The 12840-nt window shown below is 41.7% G+C and overlaps 2 pseudogenes; both read left to right on the top strand.

The window, feature by feature from the left end:
* The window catches only part of LOC135975143 (paired amphipathic helix protein Sin3a-like), a 365185-nt pseudogene that overhangs the window by 129532 nt on the left and 222813 nt on the right, over positions 1 to 12840 (top strand).
* LOC135975445 (olfactory receptor 5V1-like) lies at positions 10082 to 11020 on the top strand (annotated as a pseudogene).

The following is a 12840-nucleotide window of genomic DNA, read 5'->3' as shown; positions in this document are numbered from 1 at the left end:
ACACATGCACGCTCAGAGTTTCTATTTTGCATAAGGTGTTCTCTCCTTCCTGCCTTAATCATCTGTTTAATAGTGTTGTGTGATATTATACATTCTGCATCCCAGAGGTGCCGCCATTCAGTGGTCTGGTAAAGGGACCACCAGGTATATTTCTCTTTTACGTTCAATTTGATGCCTGGCTAAAGTGCTCTGTGGGCCTGTGTGATGGAACCCAACACATTGTGAGACGGAGGAGGTCAGATGAGAGAATGTAGTCGTCCCTTTTGCCCTTAAACTCTGTGACTCTCTGACAATATGAAATACACCAGTGATATGTTGCCGGAAGTGTTTGGGATGAAATAAGCACAGATATGGTAGGAGTGAATCTTAAAGACAAATAAACGGAATCTCTAGTTGCCAAACAGCTCTAGAAGAGTAGAAGAGATCAGGGCCAGCTGCAGGCACCAGCTAAAGAAGCAGGTGCTTGAGGCAGCCAATACCAAGGCGCGTCACTCCGGCTGCTATCGGGGCGGCACGTCTGGGTCTGCAGCGCGGTAATTCAGAGGCAGGTCCCTCAGTCCCTCTTGGAGCGAAGGACCTGCCACTGAATTGCCACCGAAGAGTGGAATGGCGCGATCGCAGTGCCACGTTTTTTTTTTTTTTTTTTTTTTTGCCGCTTGGGGCGGCAGAAAAGCTGGAAGACGGTCCTGTCTGCTGTGATTATTGGATTGAGCTCTTTATTTCTCACCCTCGTCTCCTACATTCACATCATCTCCACCATCCTGAGGATATGCTTCTTGGAAGGAAGGTATAAAGCTTTCTCAACTGGATGCTCCCTCCTTGTCAGGTTTATTTGATACTACGGGACTGATTTCTCTCCATTTGTGAGACTCATGCCAGCCTTCCTGGTGGTTCTGCATAGACTGATCTCCATCAATTACAGCAGCTTACCTCCCATGTTGAACCCCCATCATCCACAGCTCAGAAAGACAAAGAGGTGGAAAGCGCTCTGACCAAAAATTTGGAAACAAAAAAAAAATGTTAAATTTCGCATGTAGCGTAAAAATGTTTTCGGAAGAAGCAGTGAAATATCAGTAAGGGACTCTACGGACATTTCTTCACCTCTGCAGGCAGTGGAAAAAGCACATGACATACAAGGAGTGTGGGTTAATTAATGGGAAATGGGCTTCCAGGTCCCCTATGTGACTTTTAAAAATCTTAGCTATAGTCTATAAAGCAGTGCAGTAAAACTGCCACTGGATTTTGCTTTTCAAGTTCTTTGTTTCAAACCCTCCTAATAGCCCATGCAGTAAATCTGTGTTTACCCTCTTCTTCACAAAGTGCTTTGGGACTCACAGATAAATGAGGACTCTGTAATGCCAATCAAAATCAAACATCACCCAGAACTCTTCTTTCTCAGCCCAGCTGCCCTGCATCCCAGTTCTTCCTGTTCTAATCAATAAACCCCACTGCTCTCCCAAGGCCAGCAATAAAACCCAACCCAGGACTCTTGACTTCCCAACCCCATCCCAATATCAACCCTTAGATCAGATCTCTCAGTCCAAGCCGGGAATAATGGTAACTAGTTAATAGAATATCCTTTGATCTTTATATCTCCCTTTTACTAAATCGAACTTAGGAAATTCCATGCCACCCTCCCCCCGCACACACACACATTGTGAGAATGTTGGAAAGTATTAAAATATTGGGAAATGTCTTGCAAACTTAAAACTGCTGGATTGTGTGTGTGTGTGTGTGTGTGCATTTCCACAGAGCTGGCCAAAATTCCAAGTTTTTTCTGGGACAATTTTTCCTTCAAGTTTTGTTTGTTTGTCTGAGCTGTTTCCACTTCTGTGGGTGGTGGTGCTGCGGGGGGGGGGGGGGGGGGGAGGGAAAGGAGAGAAAGGAAAAATGAAACTATTATTTTGGCACTAGGCCTAATAGGAAAAGACATTCTTTACCCAAAACAACTCCTTCTGTAGCATTAGAATCTAGCCAATACCTTTGGCAAACACAGAAAAGATTATGTGATGTTTAAAATGATGAGAGATTAATATAAAAAGGATAATAAAAGATTTATATTTACTGAGAACACTAAACCTTCAGTGACTTTCCATGAGATTTGAGCACCTAAATCCCTTGAGCTGTTTTTAAACTCACAGCCATAATATATAATATACATAGAGCCATATCTTTAGCTGGTGGAAATCAGCTGGTGGCCTACGGAATTCAATAGTGCTATGACAATTTACACCAGCGGGGGACCTGCCTTATTGATGTCAGGGAAGCCGTGTTAATTTACAGCAGTGTGGGATCTGACCACTGTTGATTTTGATGGAGCTACATCAATTTACACTAATTGAGGAGCTGTCTTCTGTTGATTTCAGTACAGTTACAATGACTTACACCACTGGTCTTCTGGCCCATTCACTCCAGTAGAGATAGACTGACTTAAACTAGCTAGAAATAGGTCCTCATCTATCTATCTATCTATCTATCTATCTATCTATCTATCTATCTATCTATCTATCTATCTATCTAATGTTCACTGTTCCCAGCCAATGGGAGCTGCAGGAGGCGGTGGGCCACAGGGACGTGCTGCTGCTGCTTCCCACAGATCCCATTGGCCAGGCACTGAGAACCGCAGCCACTGGGAGCTGCAGGGGGCCATGCCTGTGGACGGTCAACATCAGCAAAATGTCTCGTGGCCTGCAATCAGATTACCCAGATAGACTGCATGCGGCCTGCGGGTCACAGGTTGCTCACAACTGTGTTAGACCAATTCGTTAAAAATCCATACTTTCCTCCTTGGACAGATCCATCTATCCCTGGGTCTGATAACTTAACAGACATTATTTATGTATTAGATATTATCCATTCATTGAATTCCCATTTATATTAATTATGTTTTTAAATTTTATTATTTTTTTCTGTTTCTCTCTGGACACAGTTTTGCTGAAGAATAATGGAGACTAAAACCACCATGGCTGAATTTATTCTTTTCGCACTTTTGAGTGATCCACAGCTACAGATTTTCCTCTTCTTGGTATTTCAAGTATTTCAAGCTCCTTCCACCTCACCCTGGTCTCCTACATTCACGTCATCTCCACCATACTGAGGAGATGCTCTGTAGGACAGGCGTAAAGCCTCCGCCACCTGCAGCTTTCACCTCAATGTGGCTATTTTATACTATGGGACAGGTTTCTCGCAGTATGTGAGAGCCATCTCAGCTTCCTTGGATGCTCTGGTCTCCATCCTGTACAGCACCTTGTAACCCCCATGTTAAGTCTTGACATCTATGACCTGCAAAACAAAGGAGTGTAAGCAGTTACGGTGAAAATGTTGAAAAGAGCATATGTTTCTCATGTAGCATTCAAATGTTTATTAAAGTAGCAGTGAAATATCAATGCCTATGTCTTCAGTGTTCCCATTCAAGGAAAGTGGGATAATTATTTGGCAATGGACTTCCAAACCCCAGGTGTGGCTCTGAAAATCTCATCCATATTCCATATAATATTGTGGACCAGCGTCCACTTAGGGCTTGTCTACACAAGCCAGTAGTGCGGACGATGGCTCTATTATTTCTAAAGCGCACTCATGTGTTGCACGTTAATGGGTCTGTGTAAACTCTGCTGCTGTGAACTAAAAGTTCCTAATGCACTTTAGTGTAGTGCTGTTTCTCTCAGTCTCTTCTGTTGAAGCTGTCCCACTTTGGATAATTACTTGAATAATAATGGGCTAACTTCCTTTGTGAACCAAGCCCTTCGTGGTTCTGGGCCTACTAAGCCAGGCCAGATCTGTGGTCCATCTAATACTCCATCAGATGCTTCAGAAGAAGGTCCAAGAAAACTTAAAATGGGCAATTATGGAATAACCCATCCCTAGAATTTAAAGCATGGTGGTTTTAAGACCTAGCCCCTGCTTACCATGAAGCAGAGATCTCAATCTGGAGCTAACTCAGTAATAAGTTTGAATGGTAATAAGAAAATTATTTACAGTAGGAACTGAAATCTACCTGGGAGAGAAGCCAAGGAAGAGTGAGATGTTGGTTAAAACATTAGCCTGTGGTTACAGAAGCTCAGATTTCAAGTTTCTGCTCTGACATGGACTTCTTATGTGACCTTAAGCAAGTCAGTGAGCCTCTCTGTGGCTTGGATTCATAGATTCCAAGGTCATAAGGTGTCATTGTCATCATCTAGTCCAACATCCTTTATCACACAGCCCACAGAATTTTCCCCAAAATAATTCATAGAGCCAATCTGTTAGAAAAACATCCAATCTTGATTTAAAAATTGTCAGTGATGGAAAATCCACCACAACCATTGCTAAATTGTTCTAGTGGTTAATAACTCTCACTGTTAAAAATCATGCATTATTTCCTATCTGAATGTGTCTATCTTCCACTTCCAGCCATTGGATCGTGTGATACTTTTCTCTGCTACATTGAAGAGCCTATTGTCAAGCTGTCGGGAGTGATTCACAACTAAGAGAGGTTCATCAACCTCAGTGCAAATTGTCTAAAAGCAGGGCATACACCCCAAATGGTTGGGTTGTTCTATAATTACATTTCACCAACCTAGTAAGAAATGTGAATGCCTGTGAATCAAAGTAACAGTCTTACTATGGAGTCACACACAGACAGTCTCGTTGGGACCTCCAATCTATCTTGCCACGCAGGTTCACTGGACTTAGTGATAAATGGTTAATTACACCAAAAAAACACAAAATATTCAGGTTGCCCCCAGTCCCAAGAGACCAGTCACTTACCCCAGATCAATTTGTACCTTAGATCTCATGCCAAAGTCAACACTAGTAGCTAATCCAATAATAAACTAACTAAGGATTTATTAAGTAGGGCAAAAAATGAGAGAGTTAGTTACAAGTTAAAGCAGGCAACATATAAGCACAGATGAATAACAGGTAGTTCCAAAAAACAGCAGCCCCTGTAAGAGTCCAAACACCAAAGAGAGAACCATTTATTCTTGTCAGCATCTTTACATGCCCTTCCCCCAGAGTTCAAACTGATGGGATAAGAGCTTCTGCACGTAACTTCTTCATGGATGGATGGGGCAGTCAACAGAGCTTTGTCCTATAATGGACCATTTAGTCTTGATTGTCCTTCTTGATGGACTGGAAAACTATTCTTCCTGCCTAGTTTCACAAGTTCAGAGCAGGCATTTTTACAATTATAAAACAAAATGTACATATTACCTTATAGCATGGGATATAGACATCACAAATAAGAGTCACACATGCAGCCACTTAAACACTAAACACAGCTTTACAAGTCTAACACCTGTCTTGAAGAATATTAACATACAGGTGAGCTGGTCTCAGAGGTGCGGGAACTAAGGGTGTTGGGGTGCTGCAGCACCTTCAGGTTTTACTGTGAAAAGTTTGCTGGTTCTGTCGAAACAAAGTTAGCATTAATTTGCGATTCTGGAGAATCCCAGAGCTGTGCTGCTCCCATGTGGTGTAAGCGGGAATTGCGCTTTGTTCACAATTTTGAACACACAGGGTTTACAGCTTTCAGCACCCCCACTATAAAAAGTGTTCCCGCGCCACTAGCTGGTCTGGATTCCAGCTATGAATTTGTCAGTGCTCAGCTAACGCCTATAGACTTGGCAAGATATGGCACCTGGTTTGTCGGCATCACACCCATTATTCAATATTTGTTCCCTACTGAGATGCTATAGACTGTAATCAAGTCACCCCGTAACCTTCTCTTTGTTAAGATAAATAGACTGAGTTCCTTGAGTCATTCACTATAAAGCATGTTTTCTAATCCTTTAATCATTCTCATAGCTCTTTTCTCACCCCCTCCAACTTTTCAACATCCTTCTCTAATTGTGGGCACCAGAACTGGACACACTATTCCAGCAGGGGTCTCACCAGTACCAAAGAAAGAGGTAAAATAACCTCTCTACTCTACCCAAGATTCCCCTATTTCTGCATCCTGGAATCGCGTTAACTCTGTTGGCCACAATATCACATTGGGAGCTCATGCTCAGCTGATTATCCATCATGACCCCCAAATCTCCCTTTGTATATGGAAAAAATAGCATTGCCCTGCCTCACAATCACTGTCCATTACCCAGAGCAGATTCACTGGGATAATGTATAATTGTTATTAGAAACATGGGCCAATGACTCAGCTGGTATAATGCGGTGCAGTGCCATTGTTTTCACTGTAGAGGCAGTGATTCACATTATCTAAGGCTCTAGTCCATTATCTAGAAATGAATCAATAAATAAAATAAATCAAAGCATATAGAGCTTTCTGGGTCTGTCATATTACCCATTGCGAAATACTCATTCATTACTGATGCAGAACACTGTTAGCTTTCTACACAAGAGATTCTTGTCCCAGAGGAAACCAGAAAGTATTCGTACTCCTCAGAAGTAATTAACTCTTGCTCTTAAAGTCAGATGAATAAAGGATTTTATTTTCCAAGAGGAGAGGGATTTATTTTCCAAGAGAAGATAAGTATATAAATTTGATCAACACCCACATGTAGCCCCCTCACCCTGCAGGAGCTGACTTTGGAGGGTAAAGTGTAGCTGATGGTGTTACATGTTGTATTTGTGAGACACAGAGAGAAAGAGAGAGAAGGAGACAGAGAGAAATAAGGGAGGGAGATATTAACTAGATAGATAGATAGATAATGTGTATGGGGAGAGAGAGAGAGAGAAAGATTTATCTTTCAGGGCTATATGGTGATAAAGTCACTACAACTAGTACTTTACCCCCAGTTCCATTATATGTTATATACATTATTTATATATACATTATATATAGTTCCATTAACATCAGTAAAAAGAACAGGAGTACTTGTGGCATCTTAGAGACTAACAAATTAACTTCAGTGGCATCACTAAGTAAAGCGCTTTTCAACTTCAGTAAGGGTGTCACAATAAATCTGTCTCTTTGTCTATCTATGTCGGGGAGTATGCATTACAAGTCCGAAGGTCATAGAATCATAGAATATCAGGGTTGGAAGGGACCTCAGGAGGTCATCTAGTCCAACCCCCTGCTCAAAGCAGGACCAATTCCCAACTAAATCATCCCAGCCAGGGCTTGATCCATGATCTCTTTCTGGAAGCTAGGTGAGTTTGCTTTTATTTTACTCCTCTTTAGTCTGTTACATCTATAGAGGTATGCTCCCTTTCAAAAGAAACTCTTATCTGCAAACACTGAACCTTAGCCTCAAAATCTATATCTCCCTGTGGAAACTAGCAGGGTCTAGAGCCCGTCAGCCCTTCTCAGGAACCAGCCAGGATTGCAAAGCCAATGTTGGATAATATAACCCATCAGAGCCAGGGGAGGCAGCAGCCTGAAGTTTCTTGCTCAGAAATCCTTGGATTTACTGGCAGAGGGATTGTCATTCTGAGAGAGACCTCAGTCTCCTAGGAAGGTGGGTCTTGTGCTGAAGTTGACCTCTCTATGTATCGGAGTTCCATGGCTGTAAAATAACATTTTCTTTCTCTGTTTATTGGGGCAGGTACAGACAAGCTTTCTAGGGCAGGTCCTGTATGTCAGGCAATGCCTAAACGTATAGCAGCATGTAGAGTACAGTACACATGTAGTTACATGCCAGAGTGAAAGTCAGGCTGTGCCCATGTGTAATTGTGATGATGCTGCAAAGAAAGGCTCCAGCATTGGGAAGGCAAGTGGGAAAGGTTCCTGCGGAGGGGGCGAGGGGGGGGGGGCAATGGGGCCATTATCTCAGTTGGGGGTCCCCTGGTGCTAAATAACAATAATATGAAGACTCATAAGATATCAGGAGGAGGAAGATGACAACTACTGTCCAAAATATGCCTCTTGAAAATGAATGCACATTTGTATAACACAGGCTCTGATTTTCAGGAAGATTAAAGGCCAAAGACTAGAAGCCATAAAAAAATAGACAAGTTATTTTATGTAATCACATAGCTATGAAAAAGGTTATTATCCCAGAGGAGTAGAACAGTCAAGAAATCTAGAACAAACTTCTATAGAACACTTTGGATCAGGTGGTTTCACTGCCTGTCTATTTGATTCAGTTTGGTTAAGAAAATGTAGCCAAAACACAAAGCCTTGGTTGATTTTTCATCACTTTGTAGGCAAGTTATCTTTCTGCGAACCATTTCACTCAGGCTTTAGAAAAGGTTTGGTTTTGGAAAACTGAAAACTAAACATTTCTATGGAAAACTGATTTTCTTTTGAAATCCTTTTGTTGTTGTTGTCTGTGTTTGAAAAGATGAATAAAACCCATCTTTGGGCTTTGGAAACAGATTTTTGTGTTCATGTTTTGAAAGGTCAGATTTTCACTGTAAAAATGGGAAATTTTGAATAAAAATATTTTTAAACAAAAATACAATACATCATCACCCCAGATACATTACCTGTTTATCAGAGATGCTGAGCACGTTGAGATCCCATTGATATCCATGGGGATTTGTGGGTGCTTTACGTCTCTGAGCATCAGGTCAATTACCGAGTTGCCTAAATGCAGATTTCAGTGCCTAACTGTAGGCACGCAAGTTTAAAAGTGTTAGTCAATCATTTATAAGACATGTCAAATATTTGTGCTGTTTCCTCAGTATGGCTCCAGAGACTATTCAAAAGGCAAAGACTCTGTCCTGAAGAACTTATAGTCCAAATTAGGACAGGATGAGAACTGGTGTCCTCAGTAGGGAATGGAAGGGAAGACAATGGCTGTAATAAGAAGAACATATGATTACTTTTGTTAGTAACACGTGCATGCTGAGGATTTCATAATCAATCAGCTAAACAGAAAGAGCGCTCTGACAGGCCTCCATAACTGGTCGCAGAACAACAGATTTTGGCCCTGGTGCTGTAACTGGATCTGTATGAATGGACTCCTGTGCCTGTCCGGAACCCCATTTACCTCAGCGGGACCCCGCACATGGGTGCAGGGGTCCATCCAGCAAATCCAGCTCAATGAAATGGGCTGTGAAGTGCTGTTCTATTCTGCCATTTGCTTATCAATGACACTTACTTTTCAACCAATCCCATCCTTCAGCTCACGTCATCTCCATTCTTTTCAGCATCTGTTGAGGTTACTGATCGAAAACGAGATGGAGAGACAGTGATGCTAAGGGAGTTTGAGAGAGATTCTCCTCCCTCTAGTATGTCATCAACCAAAATGTTTACTGGGATTGATTTTTTATGTCAATGGGGTTACACATATTTGGTTGACGGCAGAATGTGTGTAGACAATGGGGTCAAATATGTGTTAGAATTTCAGACCAGGATGCTGAGCAATTTCTGAAAATCAAGCCCCTTTATGGTTTCTCAAGTCAACCAGCAAATTTGAGAAAATCAAAATCACCATCTACTTTGGCAAAACTTGGCCAATAAAATTACGCTAGAAAGAGAGAACACATCCTGATGTACATATCCCATGTTTAATGTCCAGGGTTGGAAACTAGTGAAAAACATCTTCGATTTGCAAACCTATCACTTATCGAGCTCAATTCACCACTGCCCATTCCACTCAAGTCATTGCAGTTGTGCTGGGGAAAAGCTAGAGTAACACAGGAGTTAATTAGACTTATTTATACCAATCACTGACACAGATATTTACTATGCCGCTTTCACAAAGTTATCTGACCAAAAAAAGCAGTGATTGGAAGGTTATTTTCAATTTAGATTTTTAATACTCTTTGTCCACCTGTAAGCCAACACAGTGTACTGGATGGATAATATGGGATCTGGTTTAGAAGAAAGGGTTGTACATGAGGTTTCTAAAAGCAGATCTCTCTTGTATGGCTCACAACACGAGAAATGGGGTCAAATAGGAGAACTAATTGGACACGGTGTTGACACCGGTGTAATCAAAGAAAATATTTGTGTAAATCCACATGGAATAGGACCCACTTTACTTTTTATCCAACTTAGAGTGTTGAATTAGAAATGTGAATTTGTCCATCTGAGTCCCCTTGGCTTTCAAAATCTCACTTGTGTTTTATCTATCTATCTATCTATCTATCTATCTATCTATCTATCTATCTATCTATCTATCTAATTCAATTTCCATAACCTGCTATGTTGGTTAATTTCATTTCTTTTTCTCTTCATACAGATCACTAACTGTGAATGGAAAACCAAACCAATGTGAATGAATTTATTCTTGTGGGACTTTCTAATTACCCGTAACTTCAATTTTTCCTCTTCCTGGTGTTTTTAGTTATTTACCTAATCACCCTGGTGGGGAACATGATGATTATGCTGGTGATAAGGGCTGATCCTCAACTCCAAACTCCCATGTACTTCTTCCTGTCTCGTTTGTCCTTTGTTGATATCTGTTATTCCTCAGCCACTGTCCCTAAGATGTTGGTGAATTTCCTAGCAAAGCACAAAACCATTTCTGTCAATGGCTGCCTTGCCCAGATGTTCTTCATCCTCCTCTCAGCTGGCACTGAAGTTTTTGTGCTCTCGGCAATGGCTTATGACCGATACACTGCCATATGTCACCCATTGCATTATGTGGGGACCATGAACAAACGAGTGAGCAGACAGTTGGTGGGTGGTTCTTGGATAATGGGACTCTTGTATTCACTGGTCAACACTGTCCCTGTGTTAAAGTTACACTTCTGTGGGCCCAATGAAATCAGGCATTTCAGCTGTGAGCTCCCTCCGCTACTACAACTATCTTGCACCGTGACCTTGACCAATAAAATAGCTCTTCTTTCTTCTGCTGTGATATTTGGTTTCAGCTCCTTCCTCTTCACCTTGGTCTCCTACATTCACATCATCTCCACTATCCTCCGAATACGCTCCTCAGAGGGAAGACGTAAAACCTTCTCTACATGCAGCTCCCACCTCATTGTGGTGGTTTTATTGTTTGTGACAGCTCTTTCCCAGTACATGAAACCCAGTTCAGTCACTTCCCTGGTTCTAGATGAACTCTTCTCCATCCAGTACAGCATCTTGACCCCCATGTTGAACCCCATCATCTACAGCTTGAAAAATAAAGATATGAAAACTGCTCTGACAAGAACACTAGGGAAAATTCAAGTTTCTCATGCAATGTAACCATTTCTAGGTTTTATCATTTTCAATAAAATTATAATATAAATCGAAGAATTGTGGGAACTGCACTATCTAGATATTTTGAGTTCTTTCAACTGGTTGACACTGATACACAATTGGCAATCAATTTAGTCTAGATCAGGGATCAGCAACCTTTGGCACGCGGCCCGTCAGGGAAATCCACTGGCGAGCTGGGATGGTTTGTTTACCTGCAGTGTCTGCATGTTCAGCCTATCGCAGCTCCCACTGGCCACGGTTCGCCGTTCCAGGCCAATGGGGGCTGTGGGAAGTGGCACGGAGCAAAGGATGTGCTGGCTTCTCCTTCCCACAGCCCCCATTGGCCTGGAACAGTGGGAGCTGCGATCAGCCAAATCTGTGGATGCTGCGGGTAAACAAACCGTCCCGGCCCGCCAGCGGATGTCCCTGATGGGCCGCGTGCCAAAGGTTGCTTATCCCTGGTCTAGATAAAAGCACTCATGCAAACACAGTTTATAGGGCCAAAATGTTAGGTGCGATAAACAGATGTATCTCAGTTGGCTTCAATTGAACTATTTCAATTTACACCCGCTGAGGACCTGGCTCATTATGTTTATATCCATCCTTGATTTATTTCTACTTAAAGCAATGTAAGCTTTGGGGTTGAGTAGCATTAAATTTGAAAATCAACGTGCAAAGAGTCCAAACACTAGGGATTTAGACTGAACTTGAACTGGCATTGAGTATAGTTTGAGCTAAGGCATGCTAGGTAAACCAAAATTTTCACTTGATTTTTAGCCTAGCCACAACTCCACAAGATAAATCAAGCGATATGATTTTACCCTGTATCTACATTAGGAAAAAAGTGTCAAAGTTAGATCGGTTATAACGATTATGTGTTACTCCAGGGCCTTAACCTTAAGACATCCTTCCTAAAGGGCCTAAGGGAGTTAGGTGCTGAAATGTGGCCCTGGATGTTACAGTGAAGAAAGCAGGTGTTAGGAGTATTAGTGATGATAATGTAATATTCAGGCCTGTATATCTGCCTATATTTTGGGTCTTTTTGCCCATTTGACATTTTTATATCCTTAAAGCACTTATATCCTGGTGAACAAAGAATAAAGACACTGTGTGTTACATGTGCCCACAAGAAGATGGGTTGAAAAGAGATAAGAGATAGAGTTGAAGTGTTGCTGGGTAGAGTGGGAGTTCAATATATGAGCTTACACTTGAAGGACAGTCCTGCCTCAACTCCTCTTCCTAGATAAGATCAAGCAACCAGTCAGAAGGGGTGAAGGGGATAGGGTAGGGGAAGATATAAGAAACACTAAAAGCCAAAGAAATGCCTTTTCCTGACTGAAGCACAACCTCACTCCCTAACCCCGCATGGGATACAAAAGAGGTTCCATATATATTAATGGAGTCAGAGATTCCGAGGTCAGAAGGGGCTATTGTGATCACCTAGTCATCCTGTAGAGCACAGGCCATAGAACTTCCCCACAATAATTCCTAGGACAGATCTTTTAGAAAAAAATCCCATCTTGATTTAAAAATTGCCCTTGATGGAGAATCCACCATGACCTTTTACAATTGCTACAGTGGTTAATTACTTTATTAAATCTTACACCTTATTTCCAGGCTGAATTTGTCTAGCTTCAACTTCCAGCCACTGGATCATGTTAGACCTTTCTCTGCTAGATGGAATAGCCCATTATTAAATATGTGTTGTCCGTGTAGATACTTATAGACTGTAACCAACTCATCCCTTAACTTTCTCTTGCTTAAACTGAATAGTCTGAGCTCCTCGAATCTATCTCTATAAGGCATATTTTCCGACCCTTTAATCA

This window comes from Chrysemys picta, chromosome 13 (assembly GCF_011386835.1).
Source record: "Chrysemys picta bellii isolate R12L10 chromosome 13, ASM1138683v2, whole genome shotgun sequence".
Taxonomy (NCBI): Eukaryota; Metazoa; Chordata; order Testudines; family Emydidae; genus Chrysemys; species Chrysemys picta.
The sequence above is the reverse complement of the archived record's forward strand: the minus strand, read 5'-3'. Positions and strand labels throughout refer to the sequence as shown.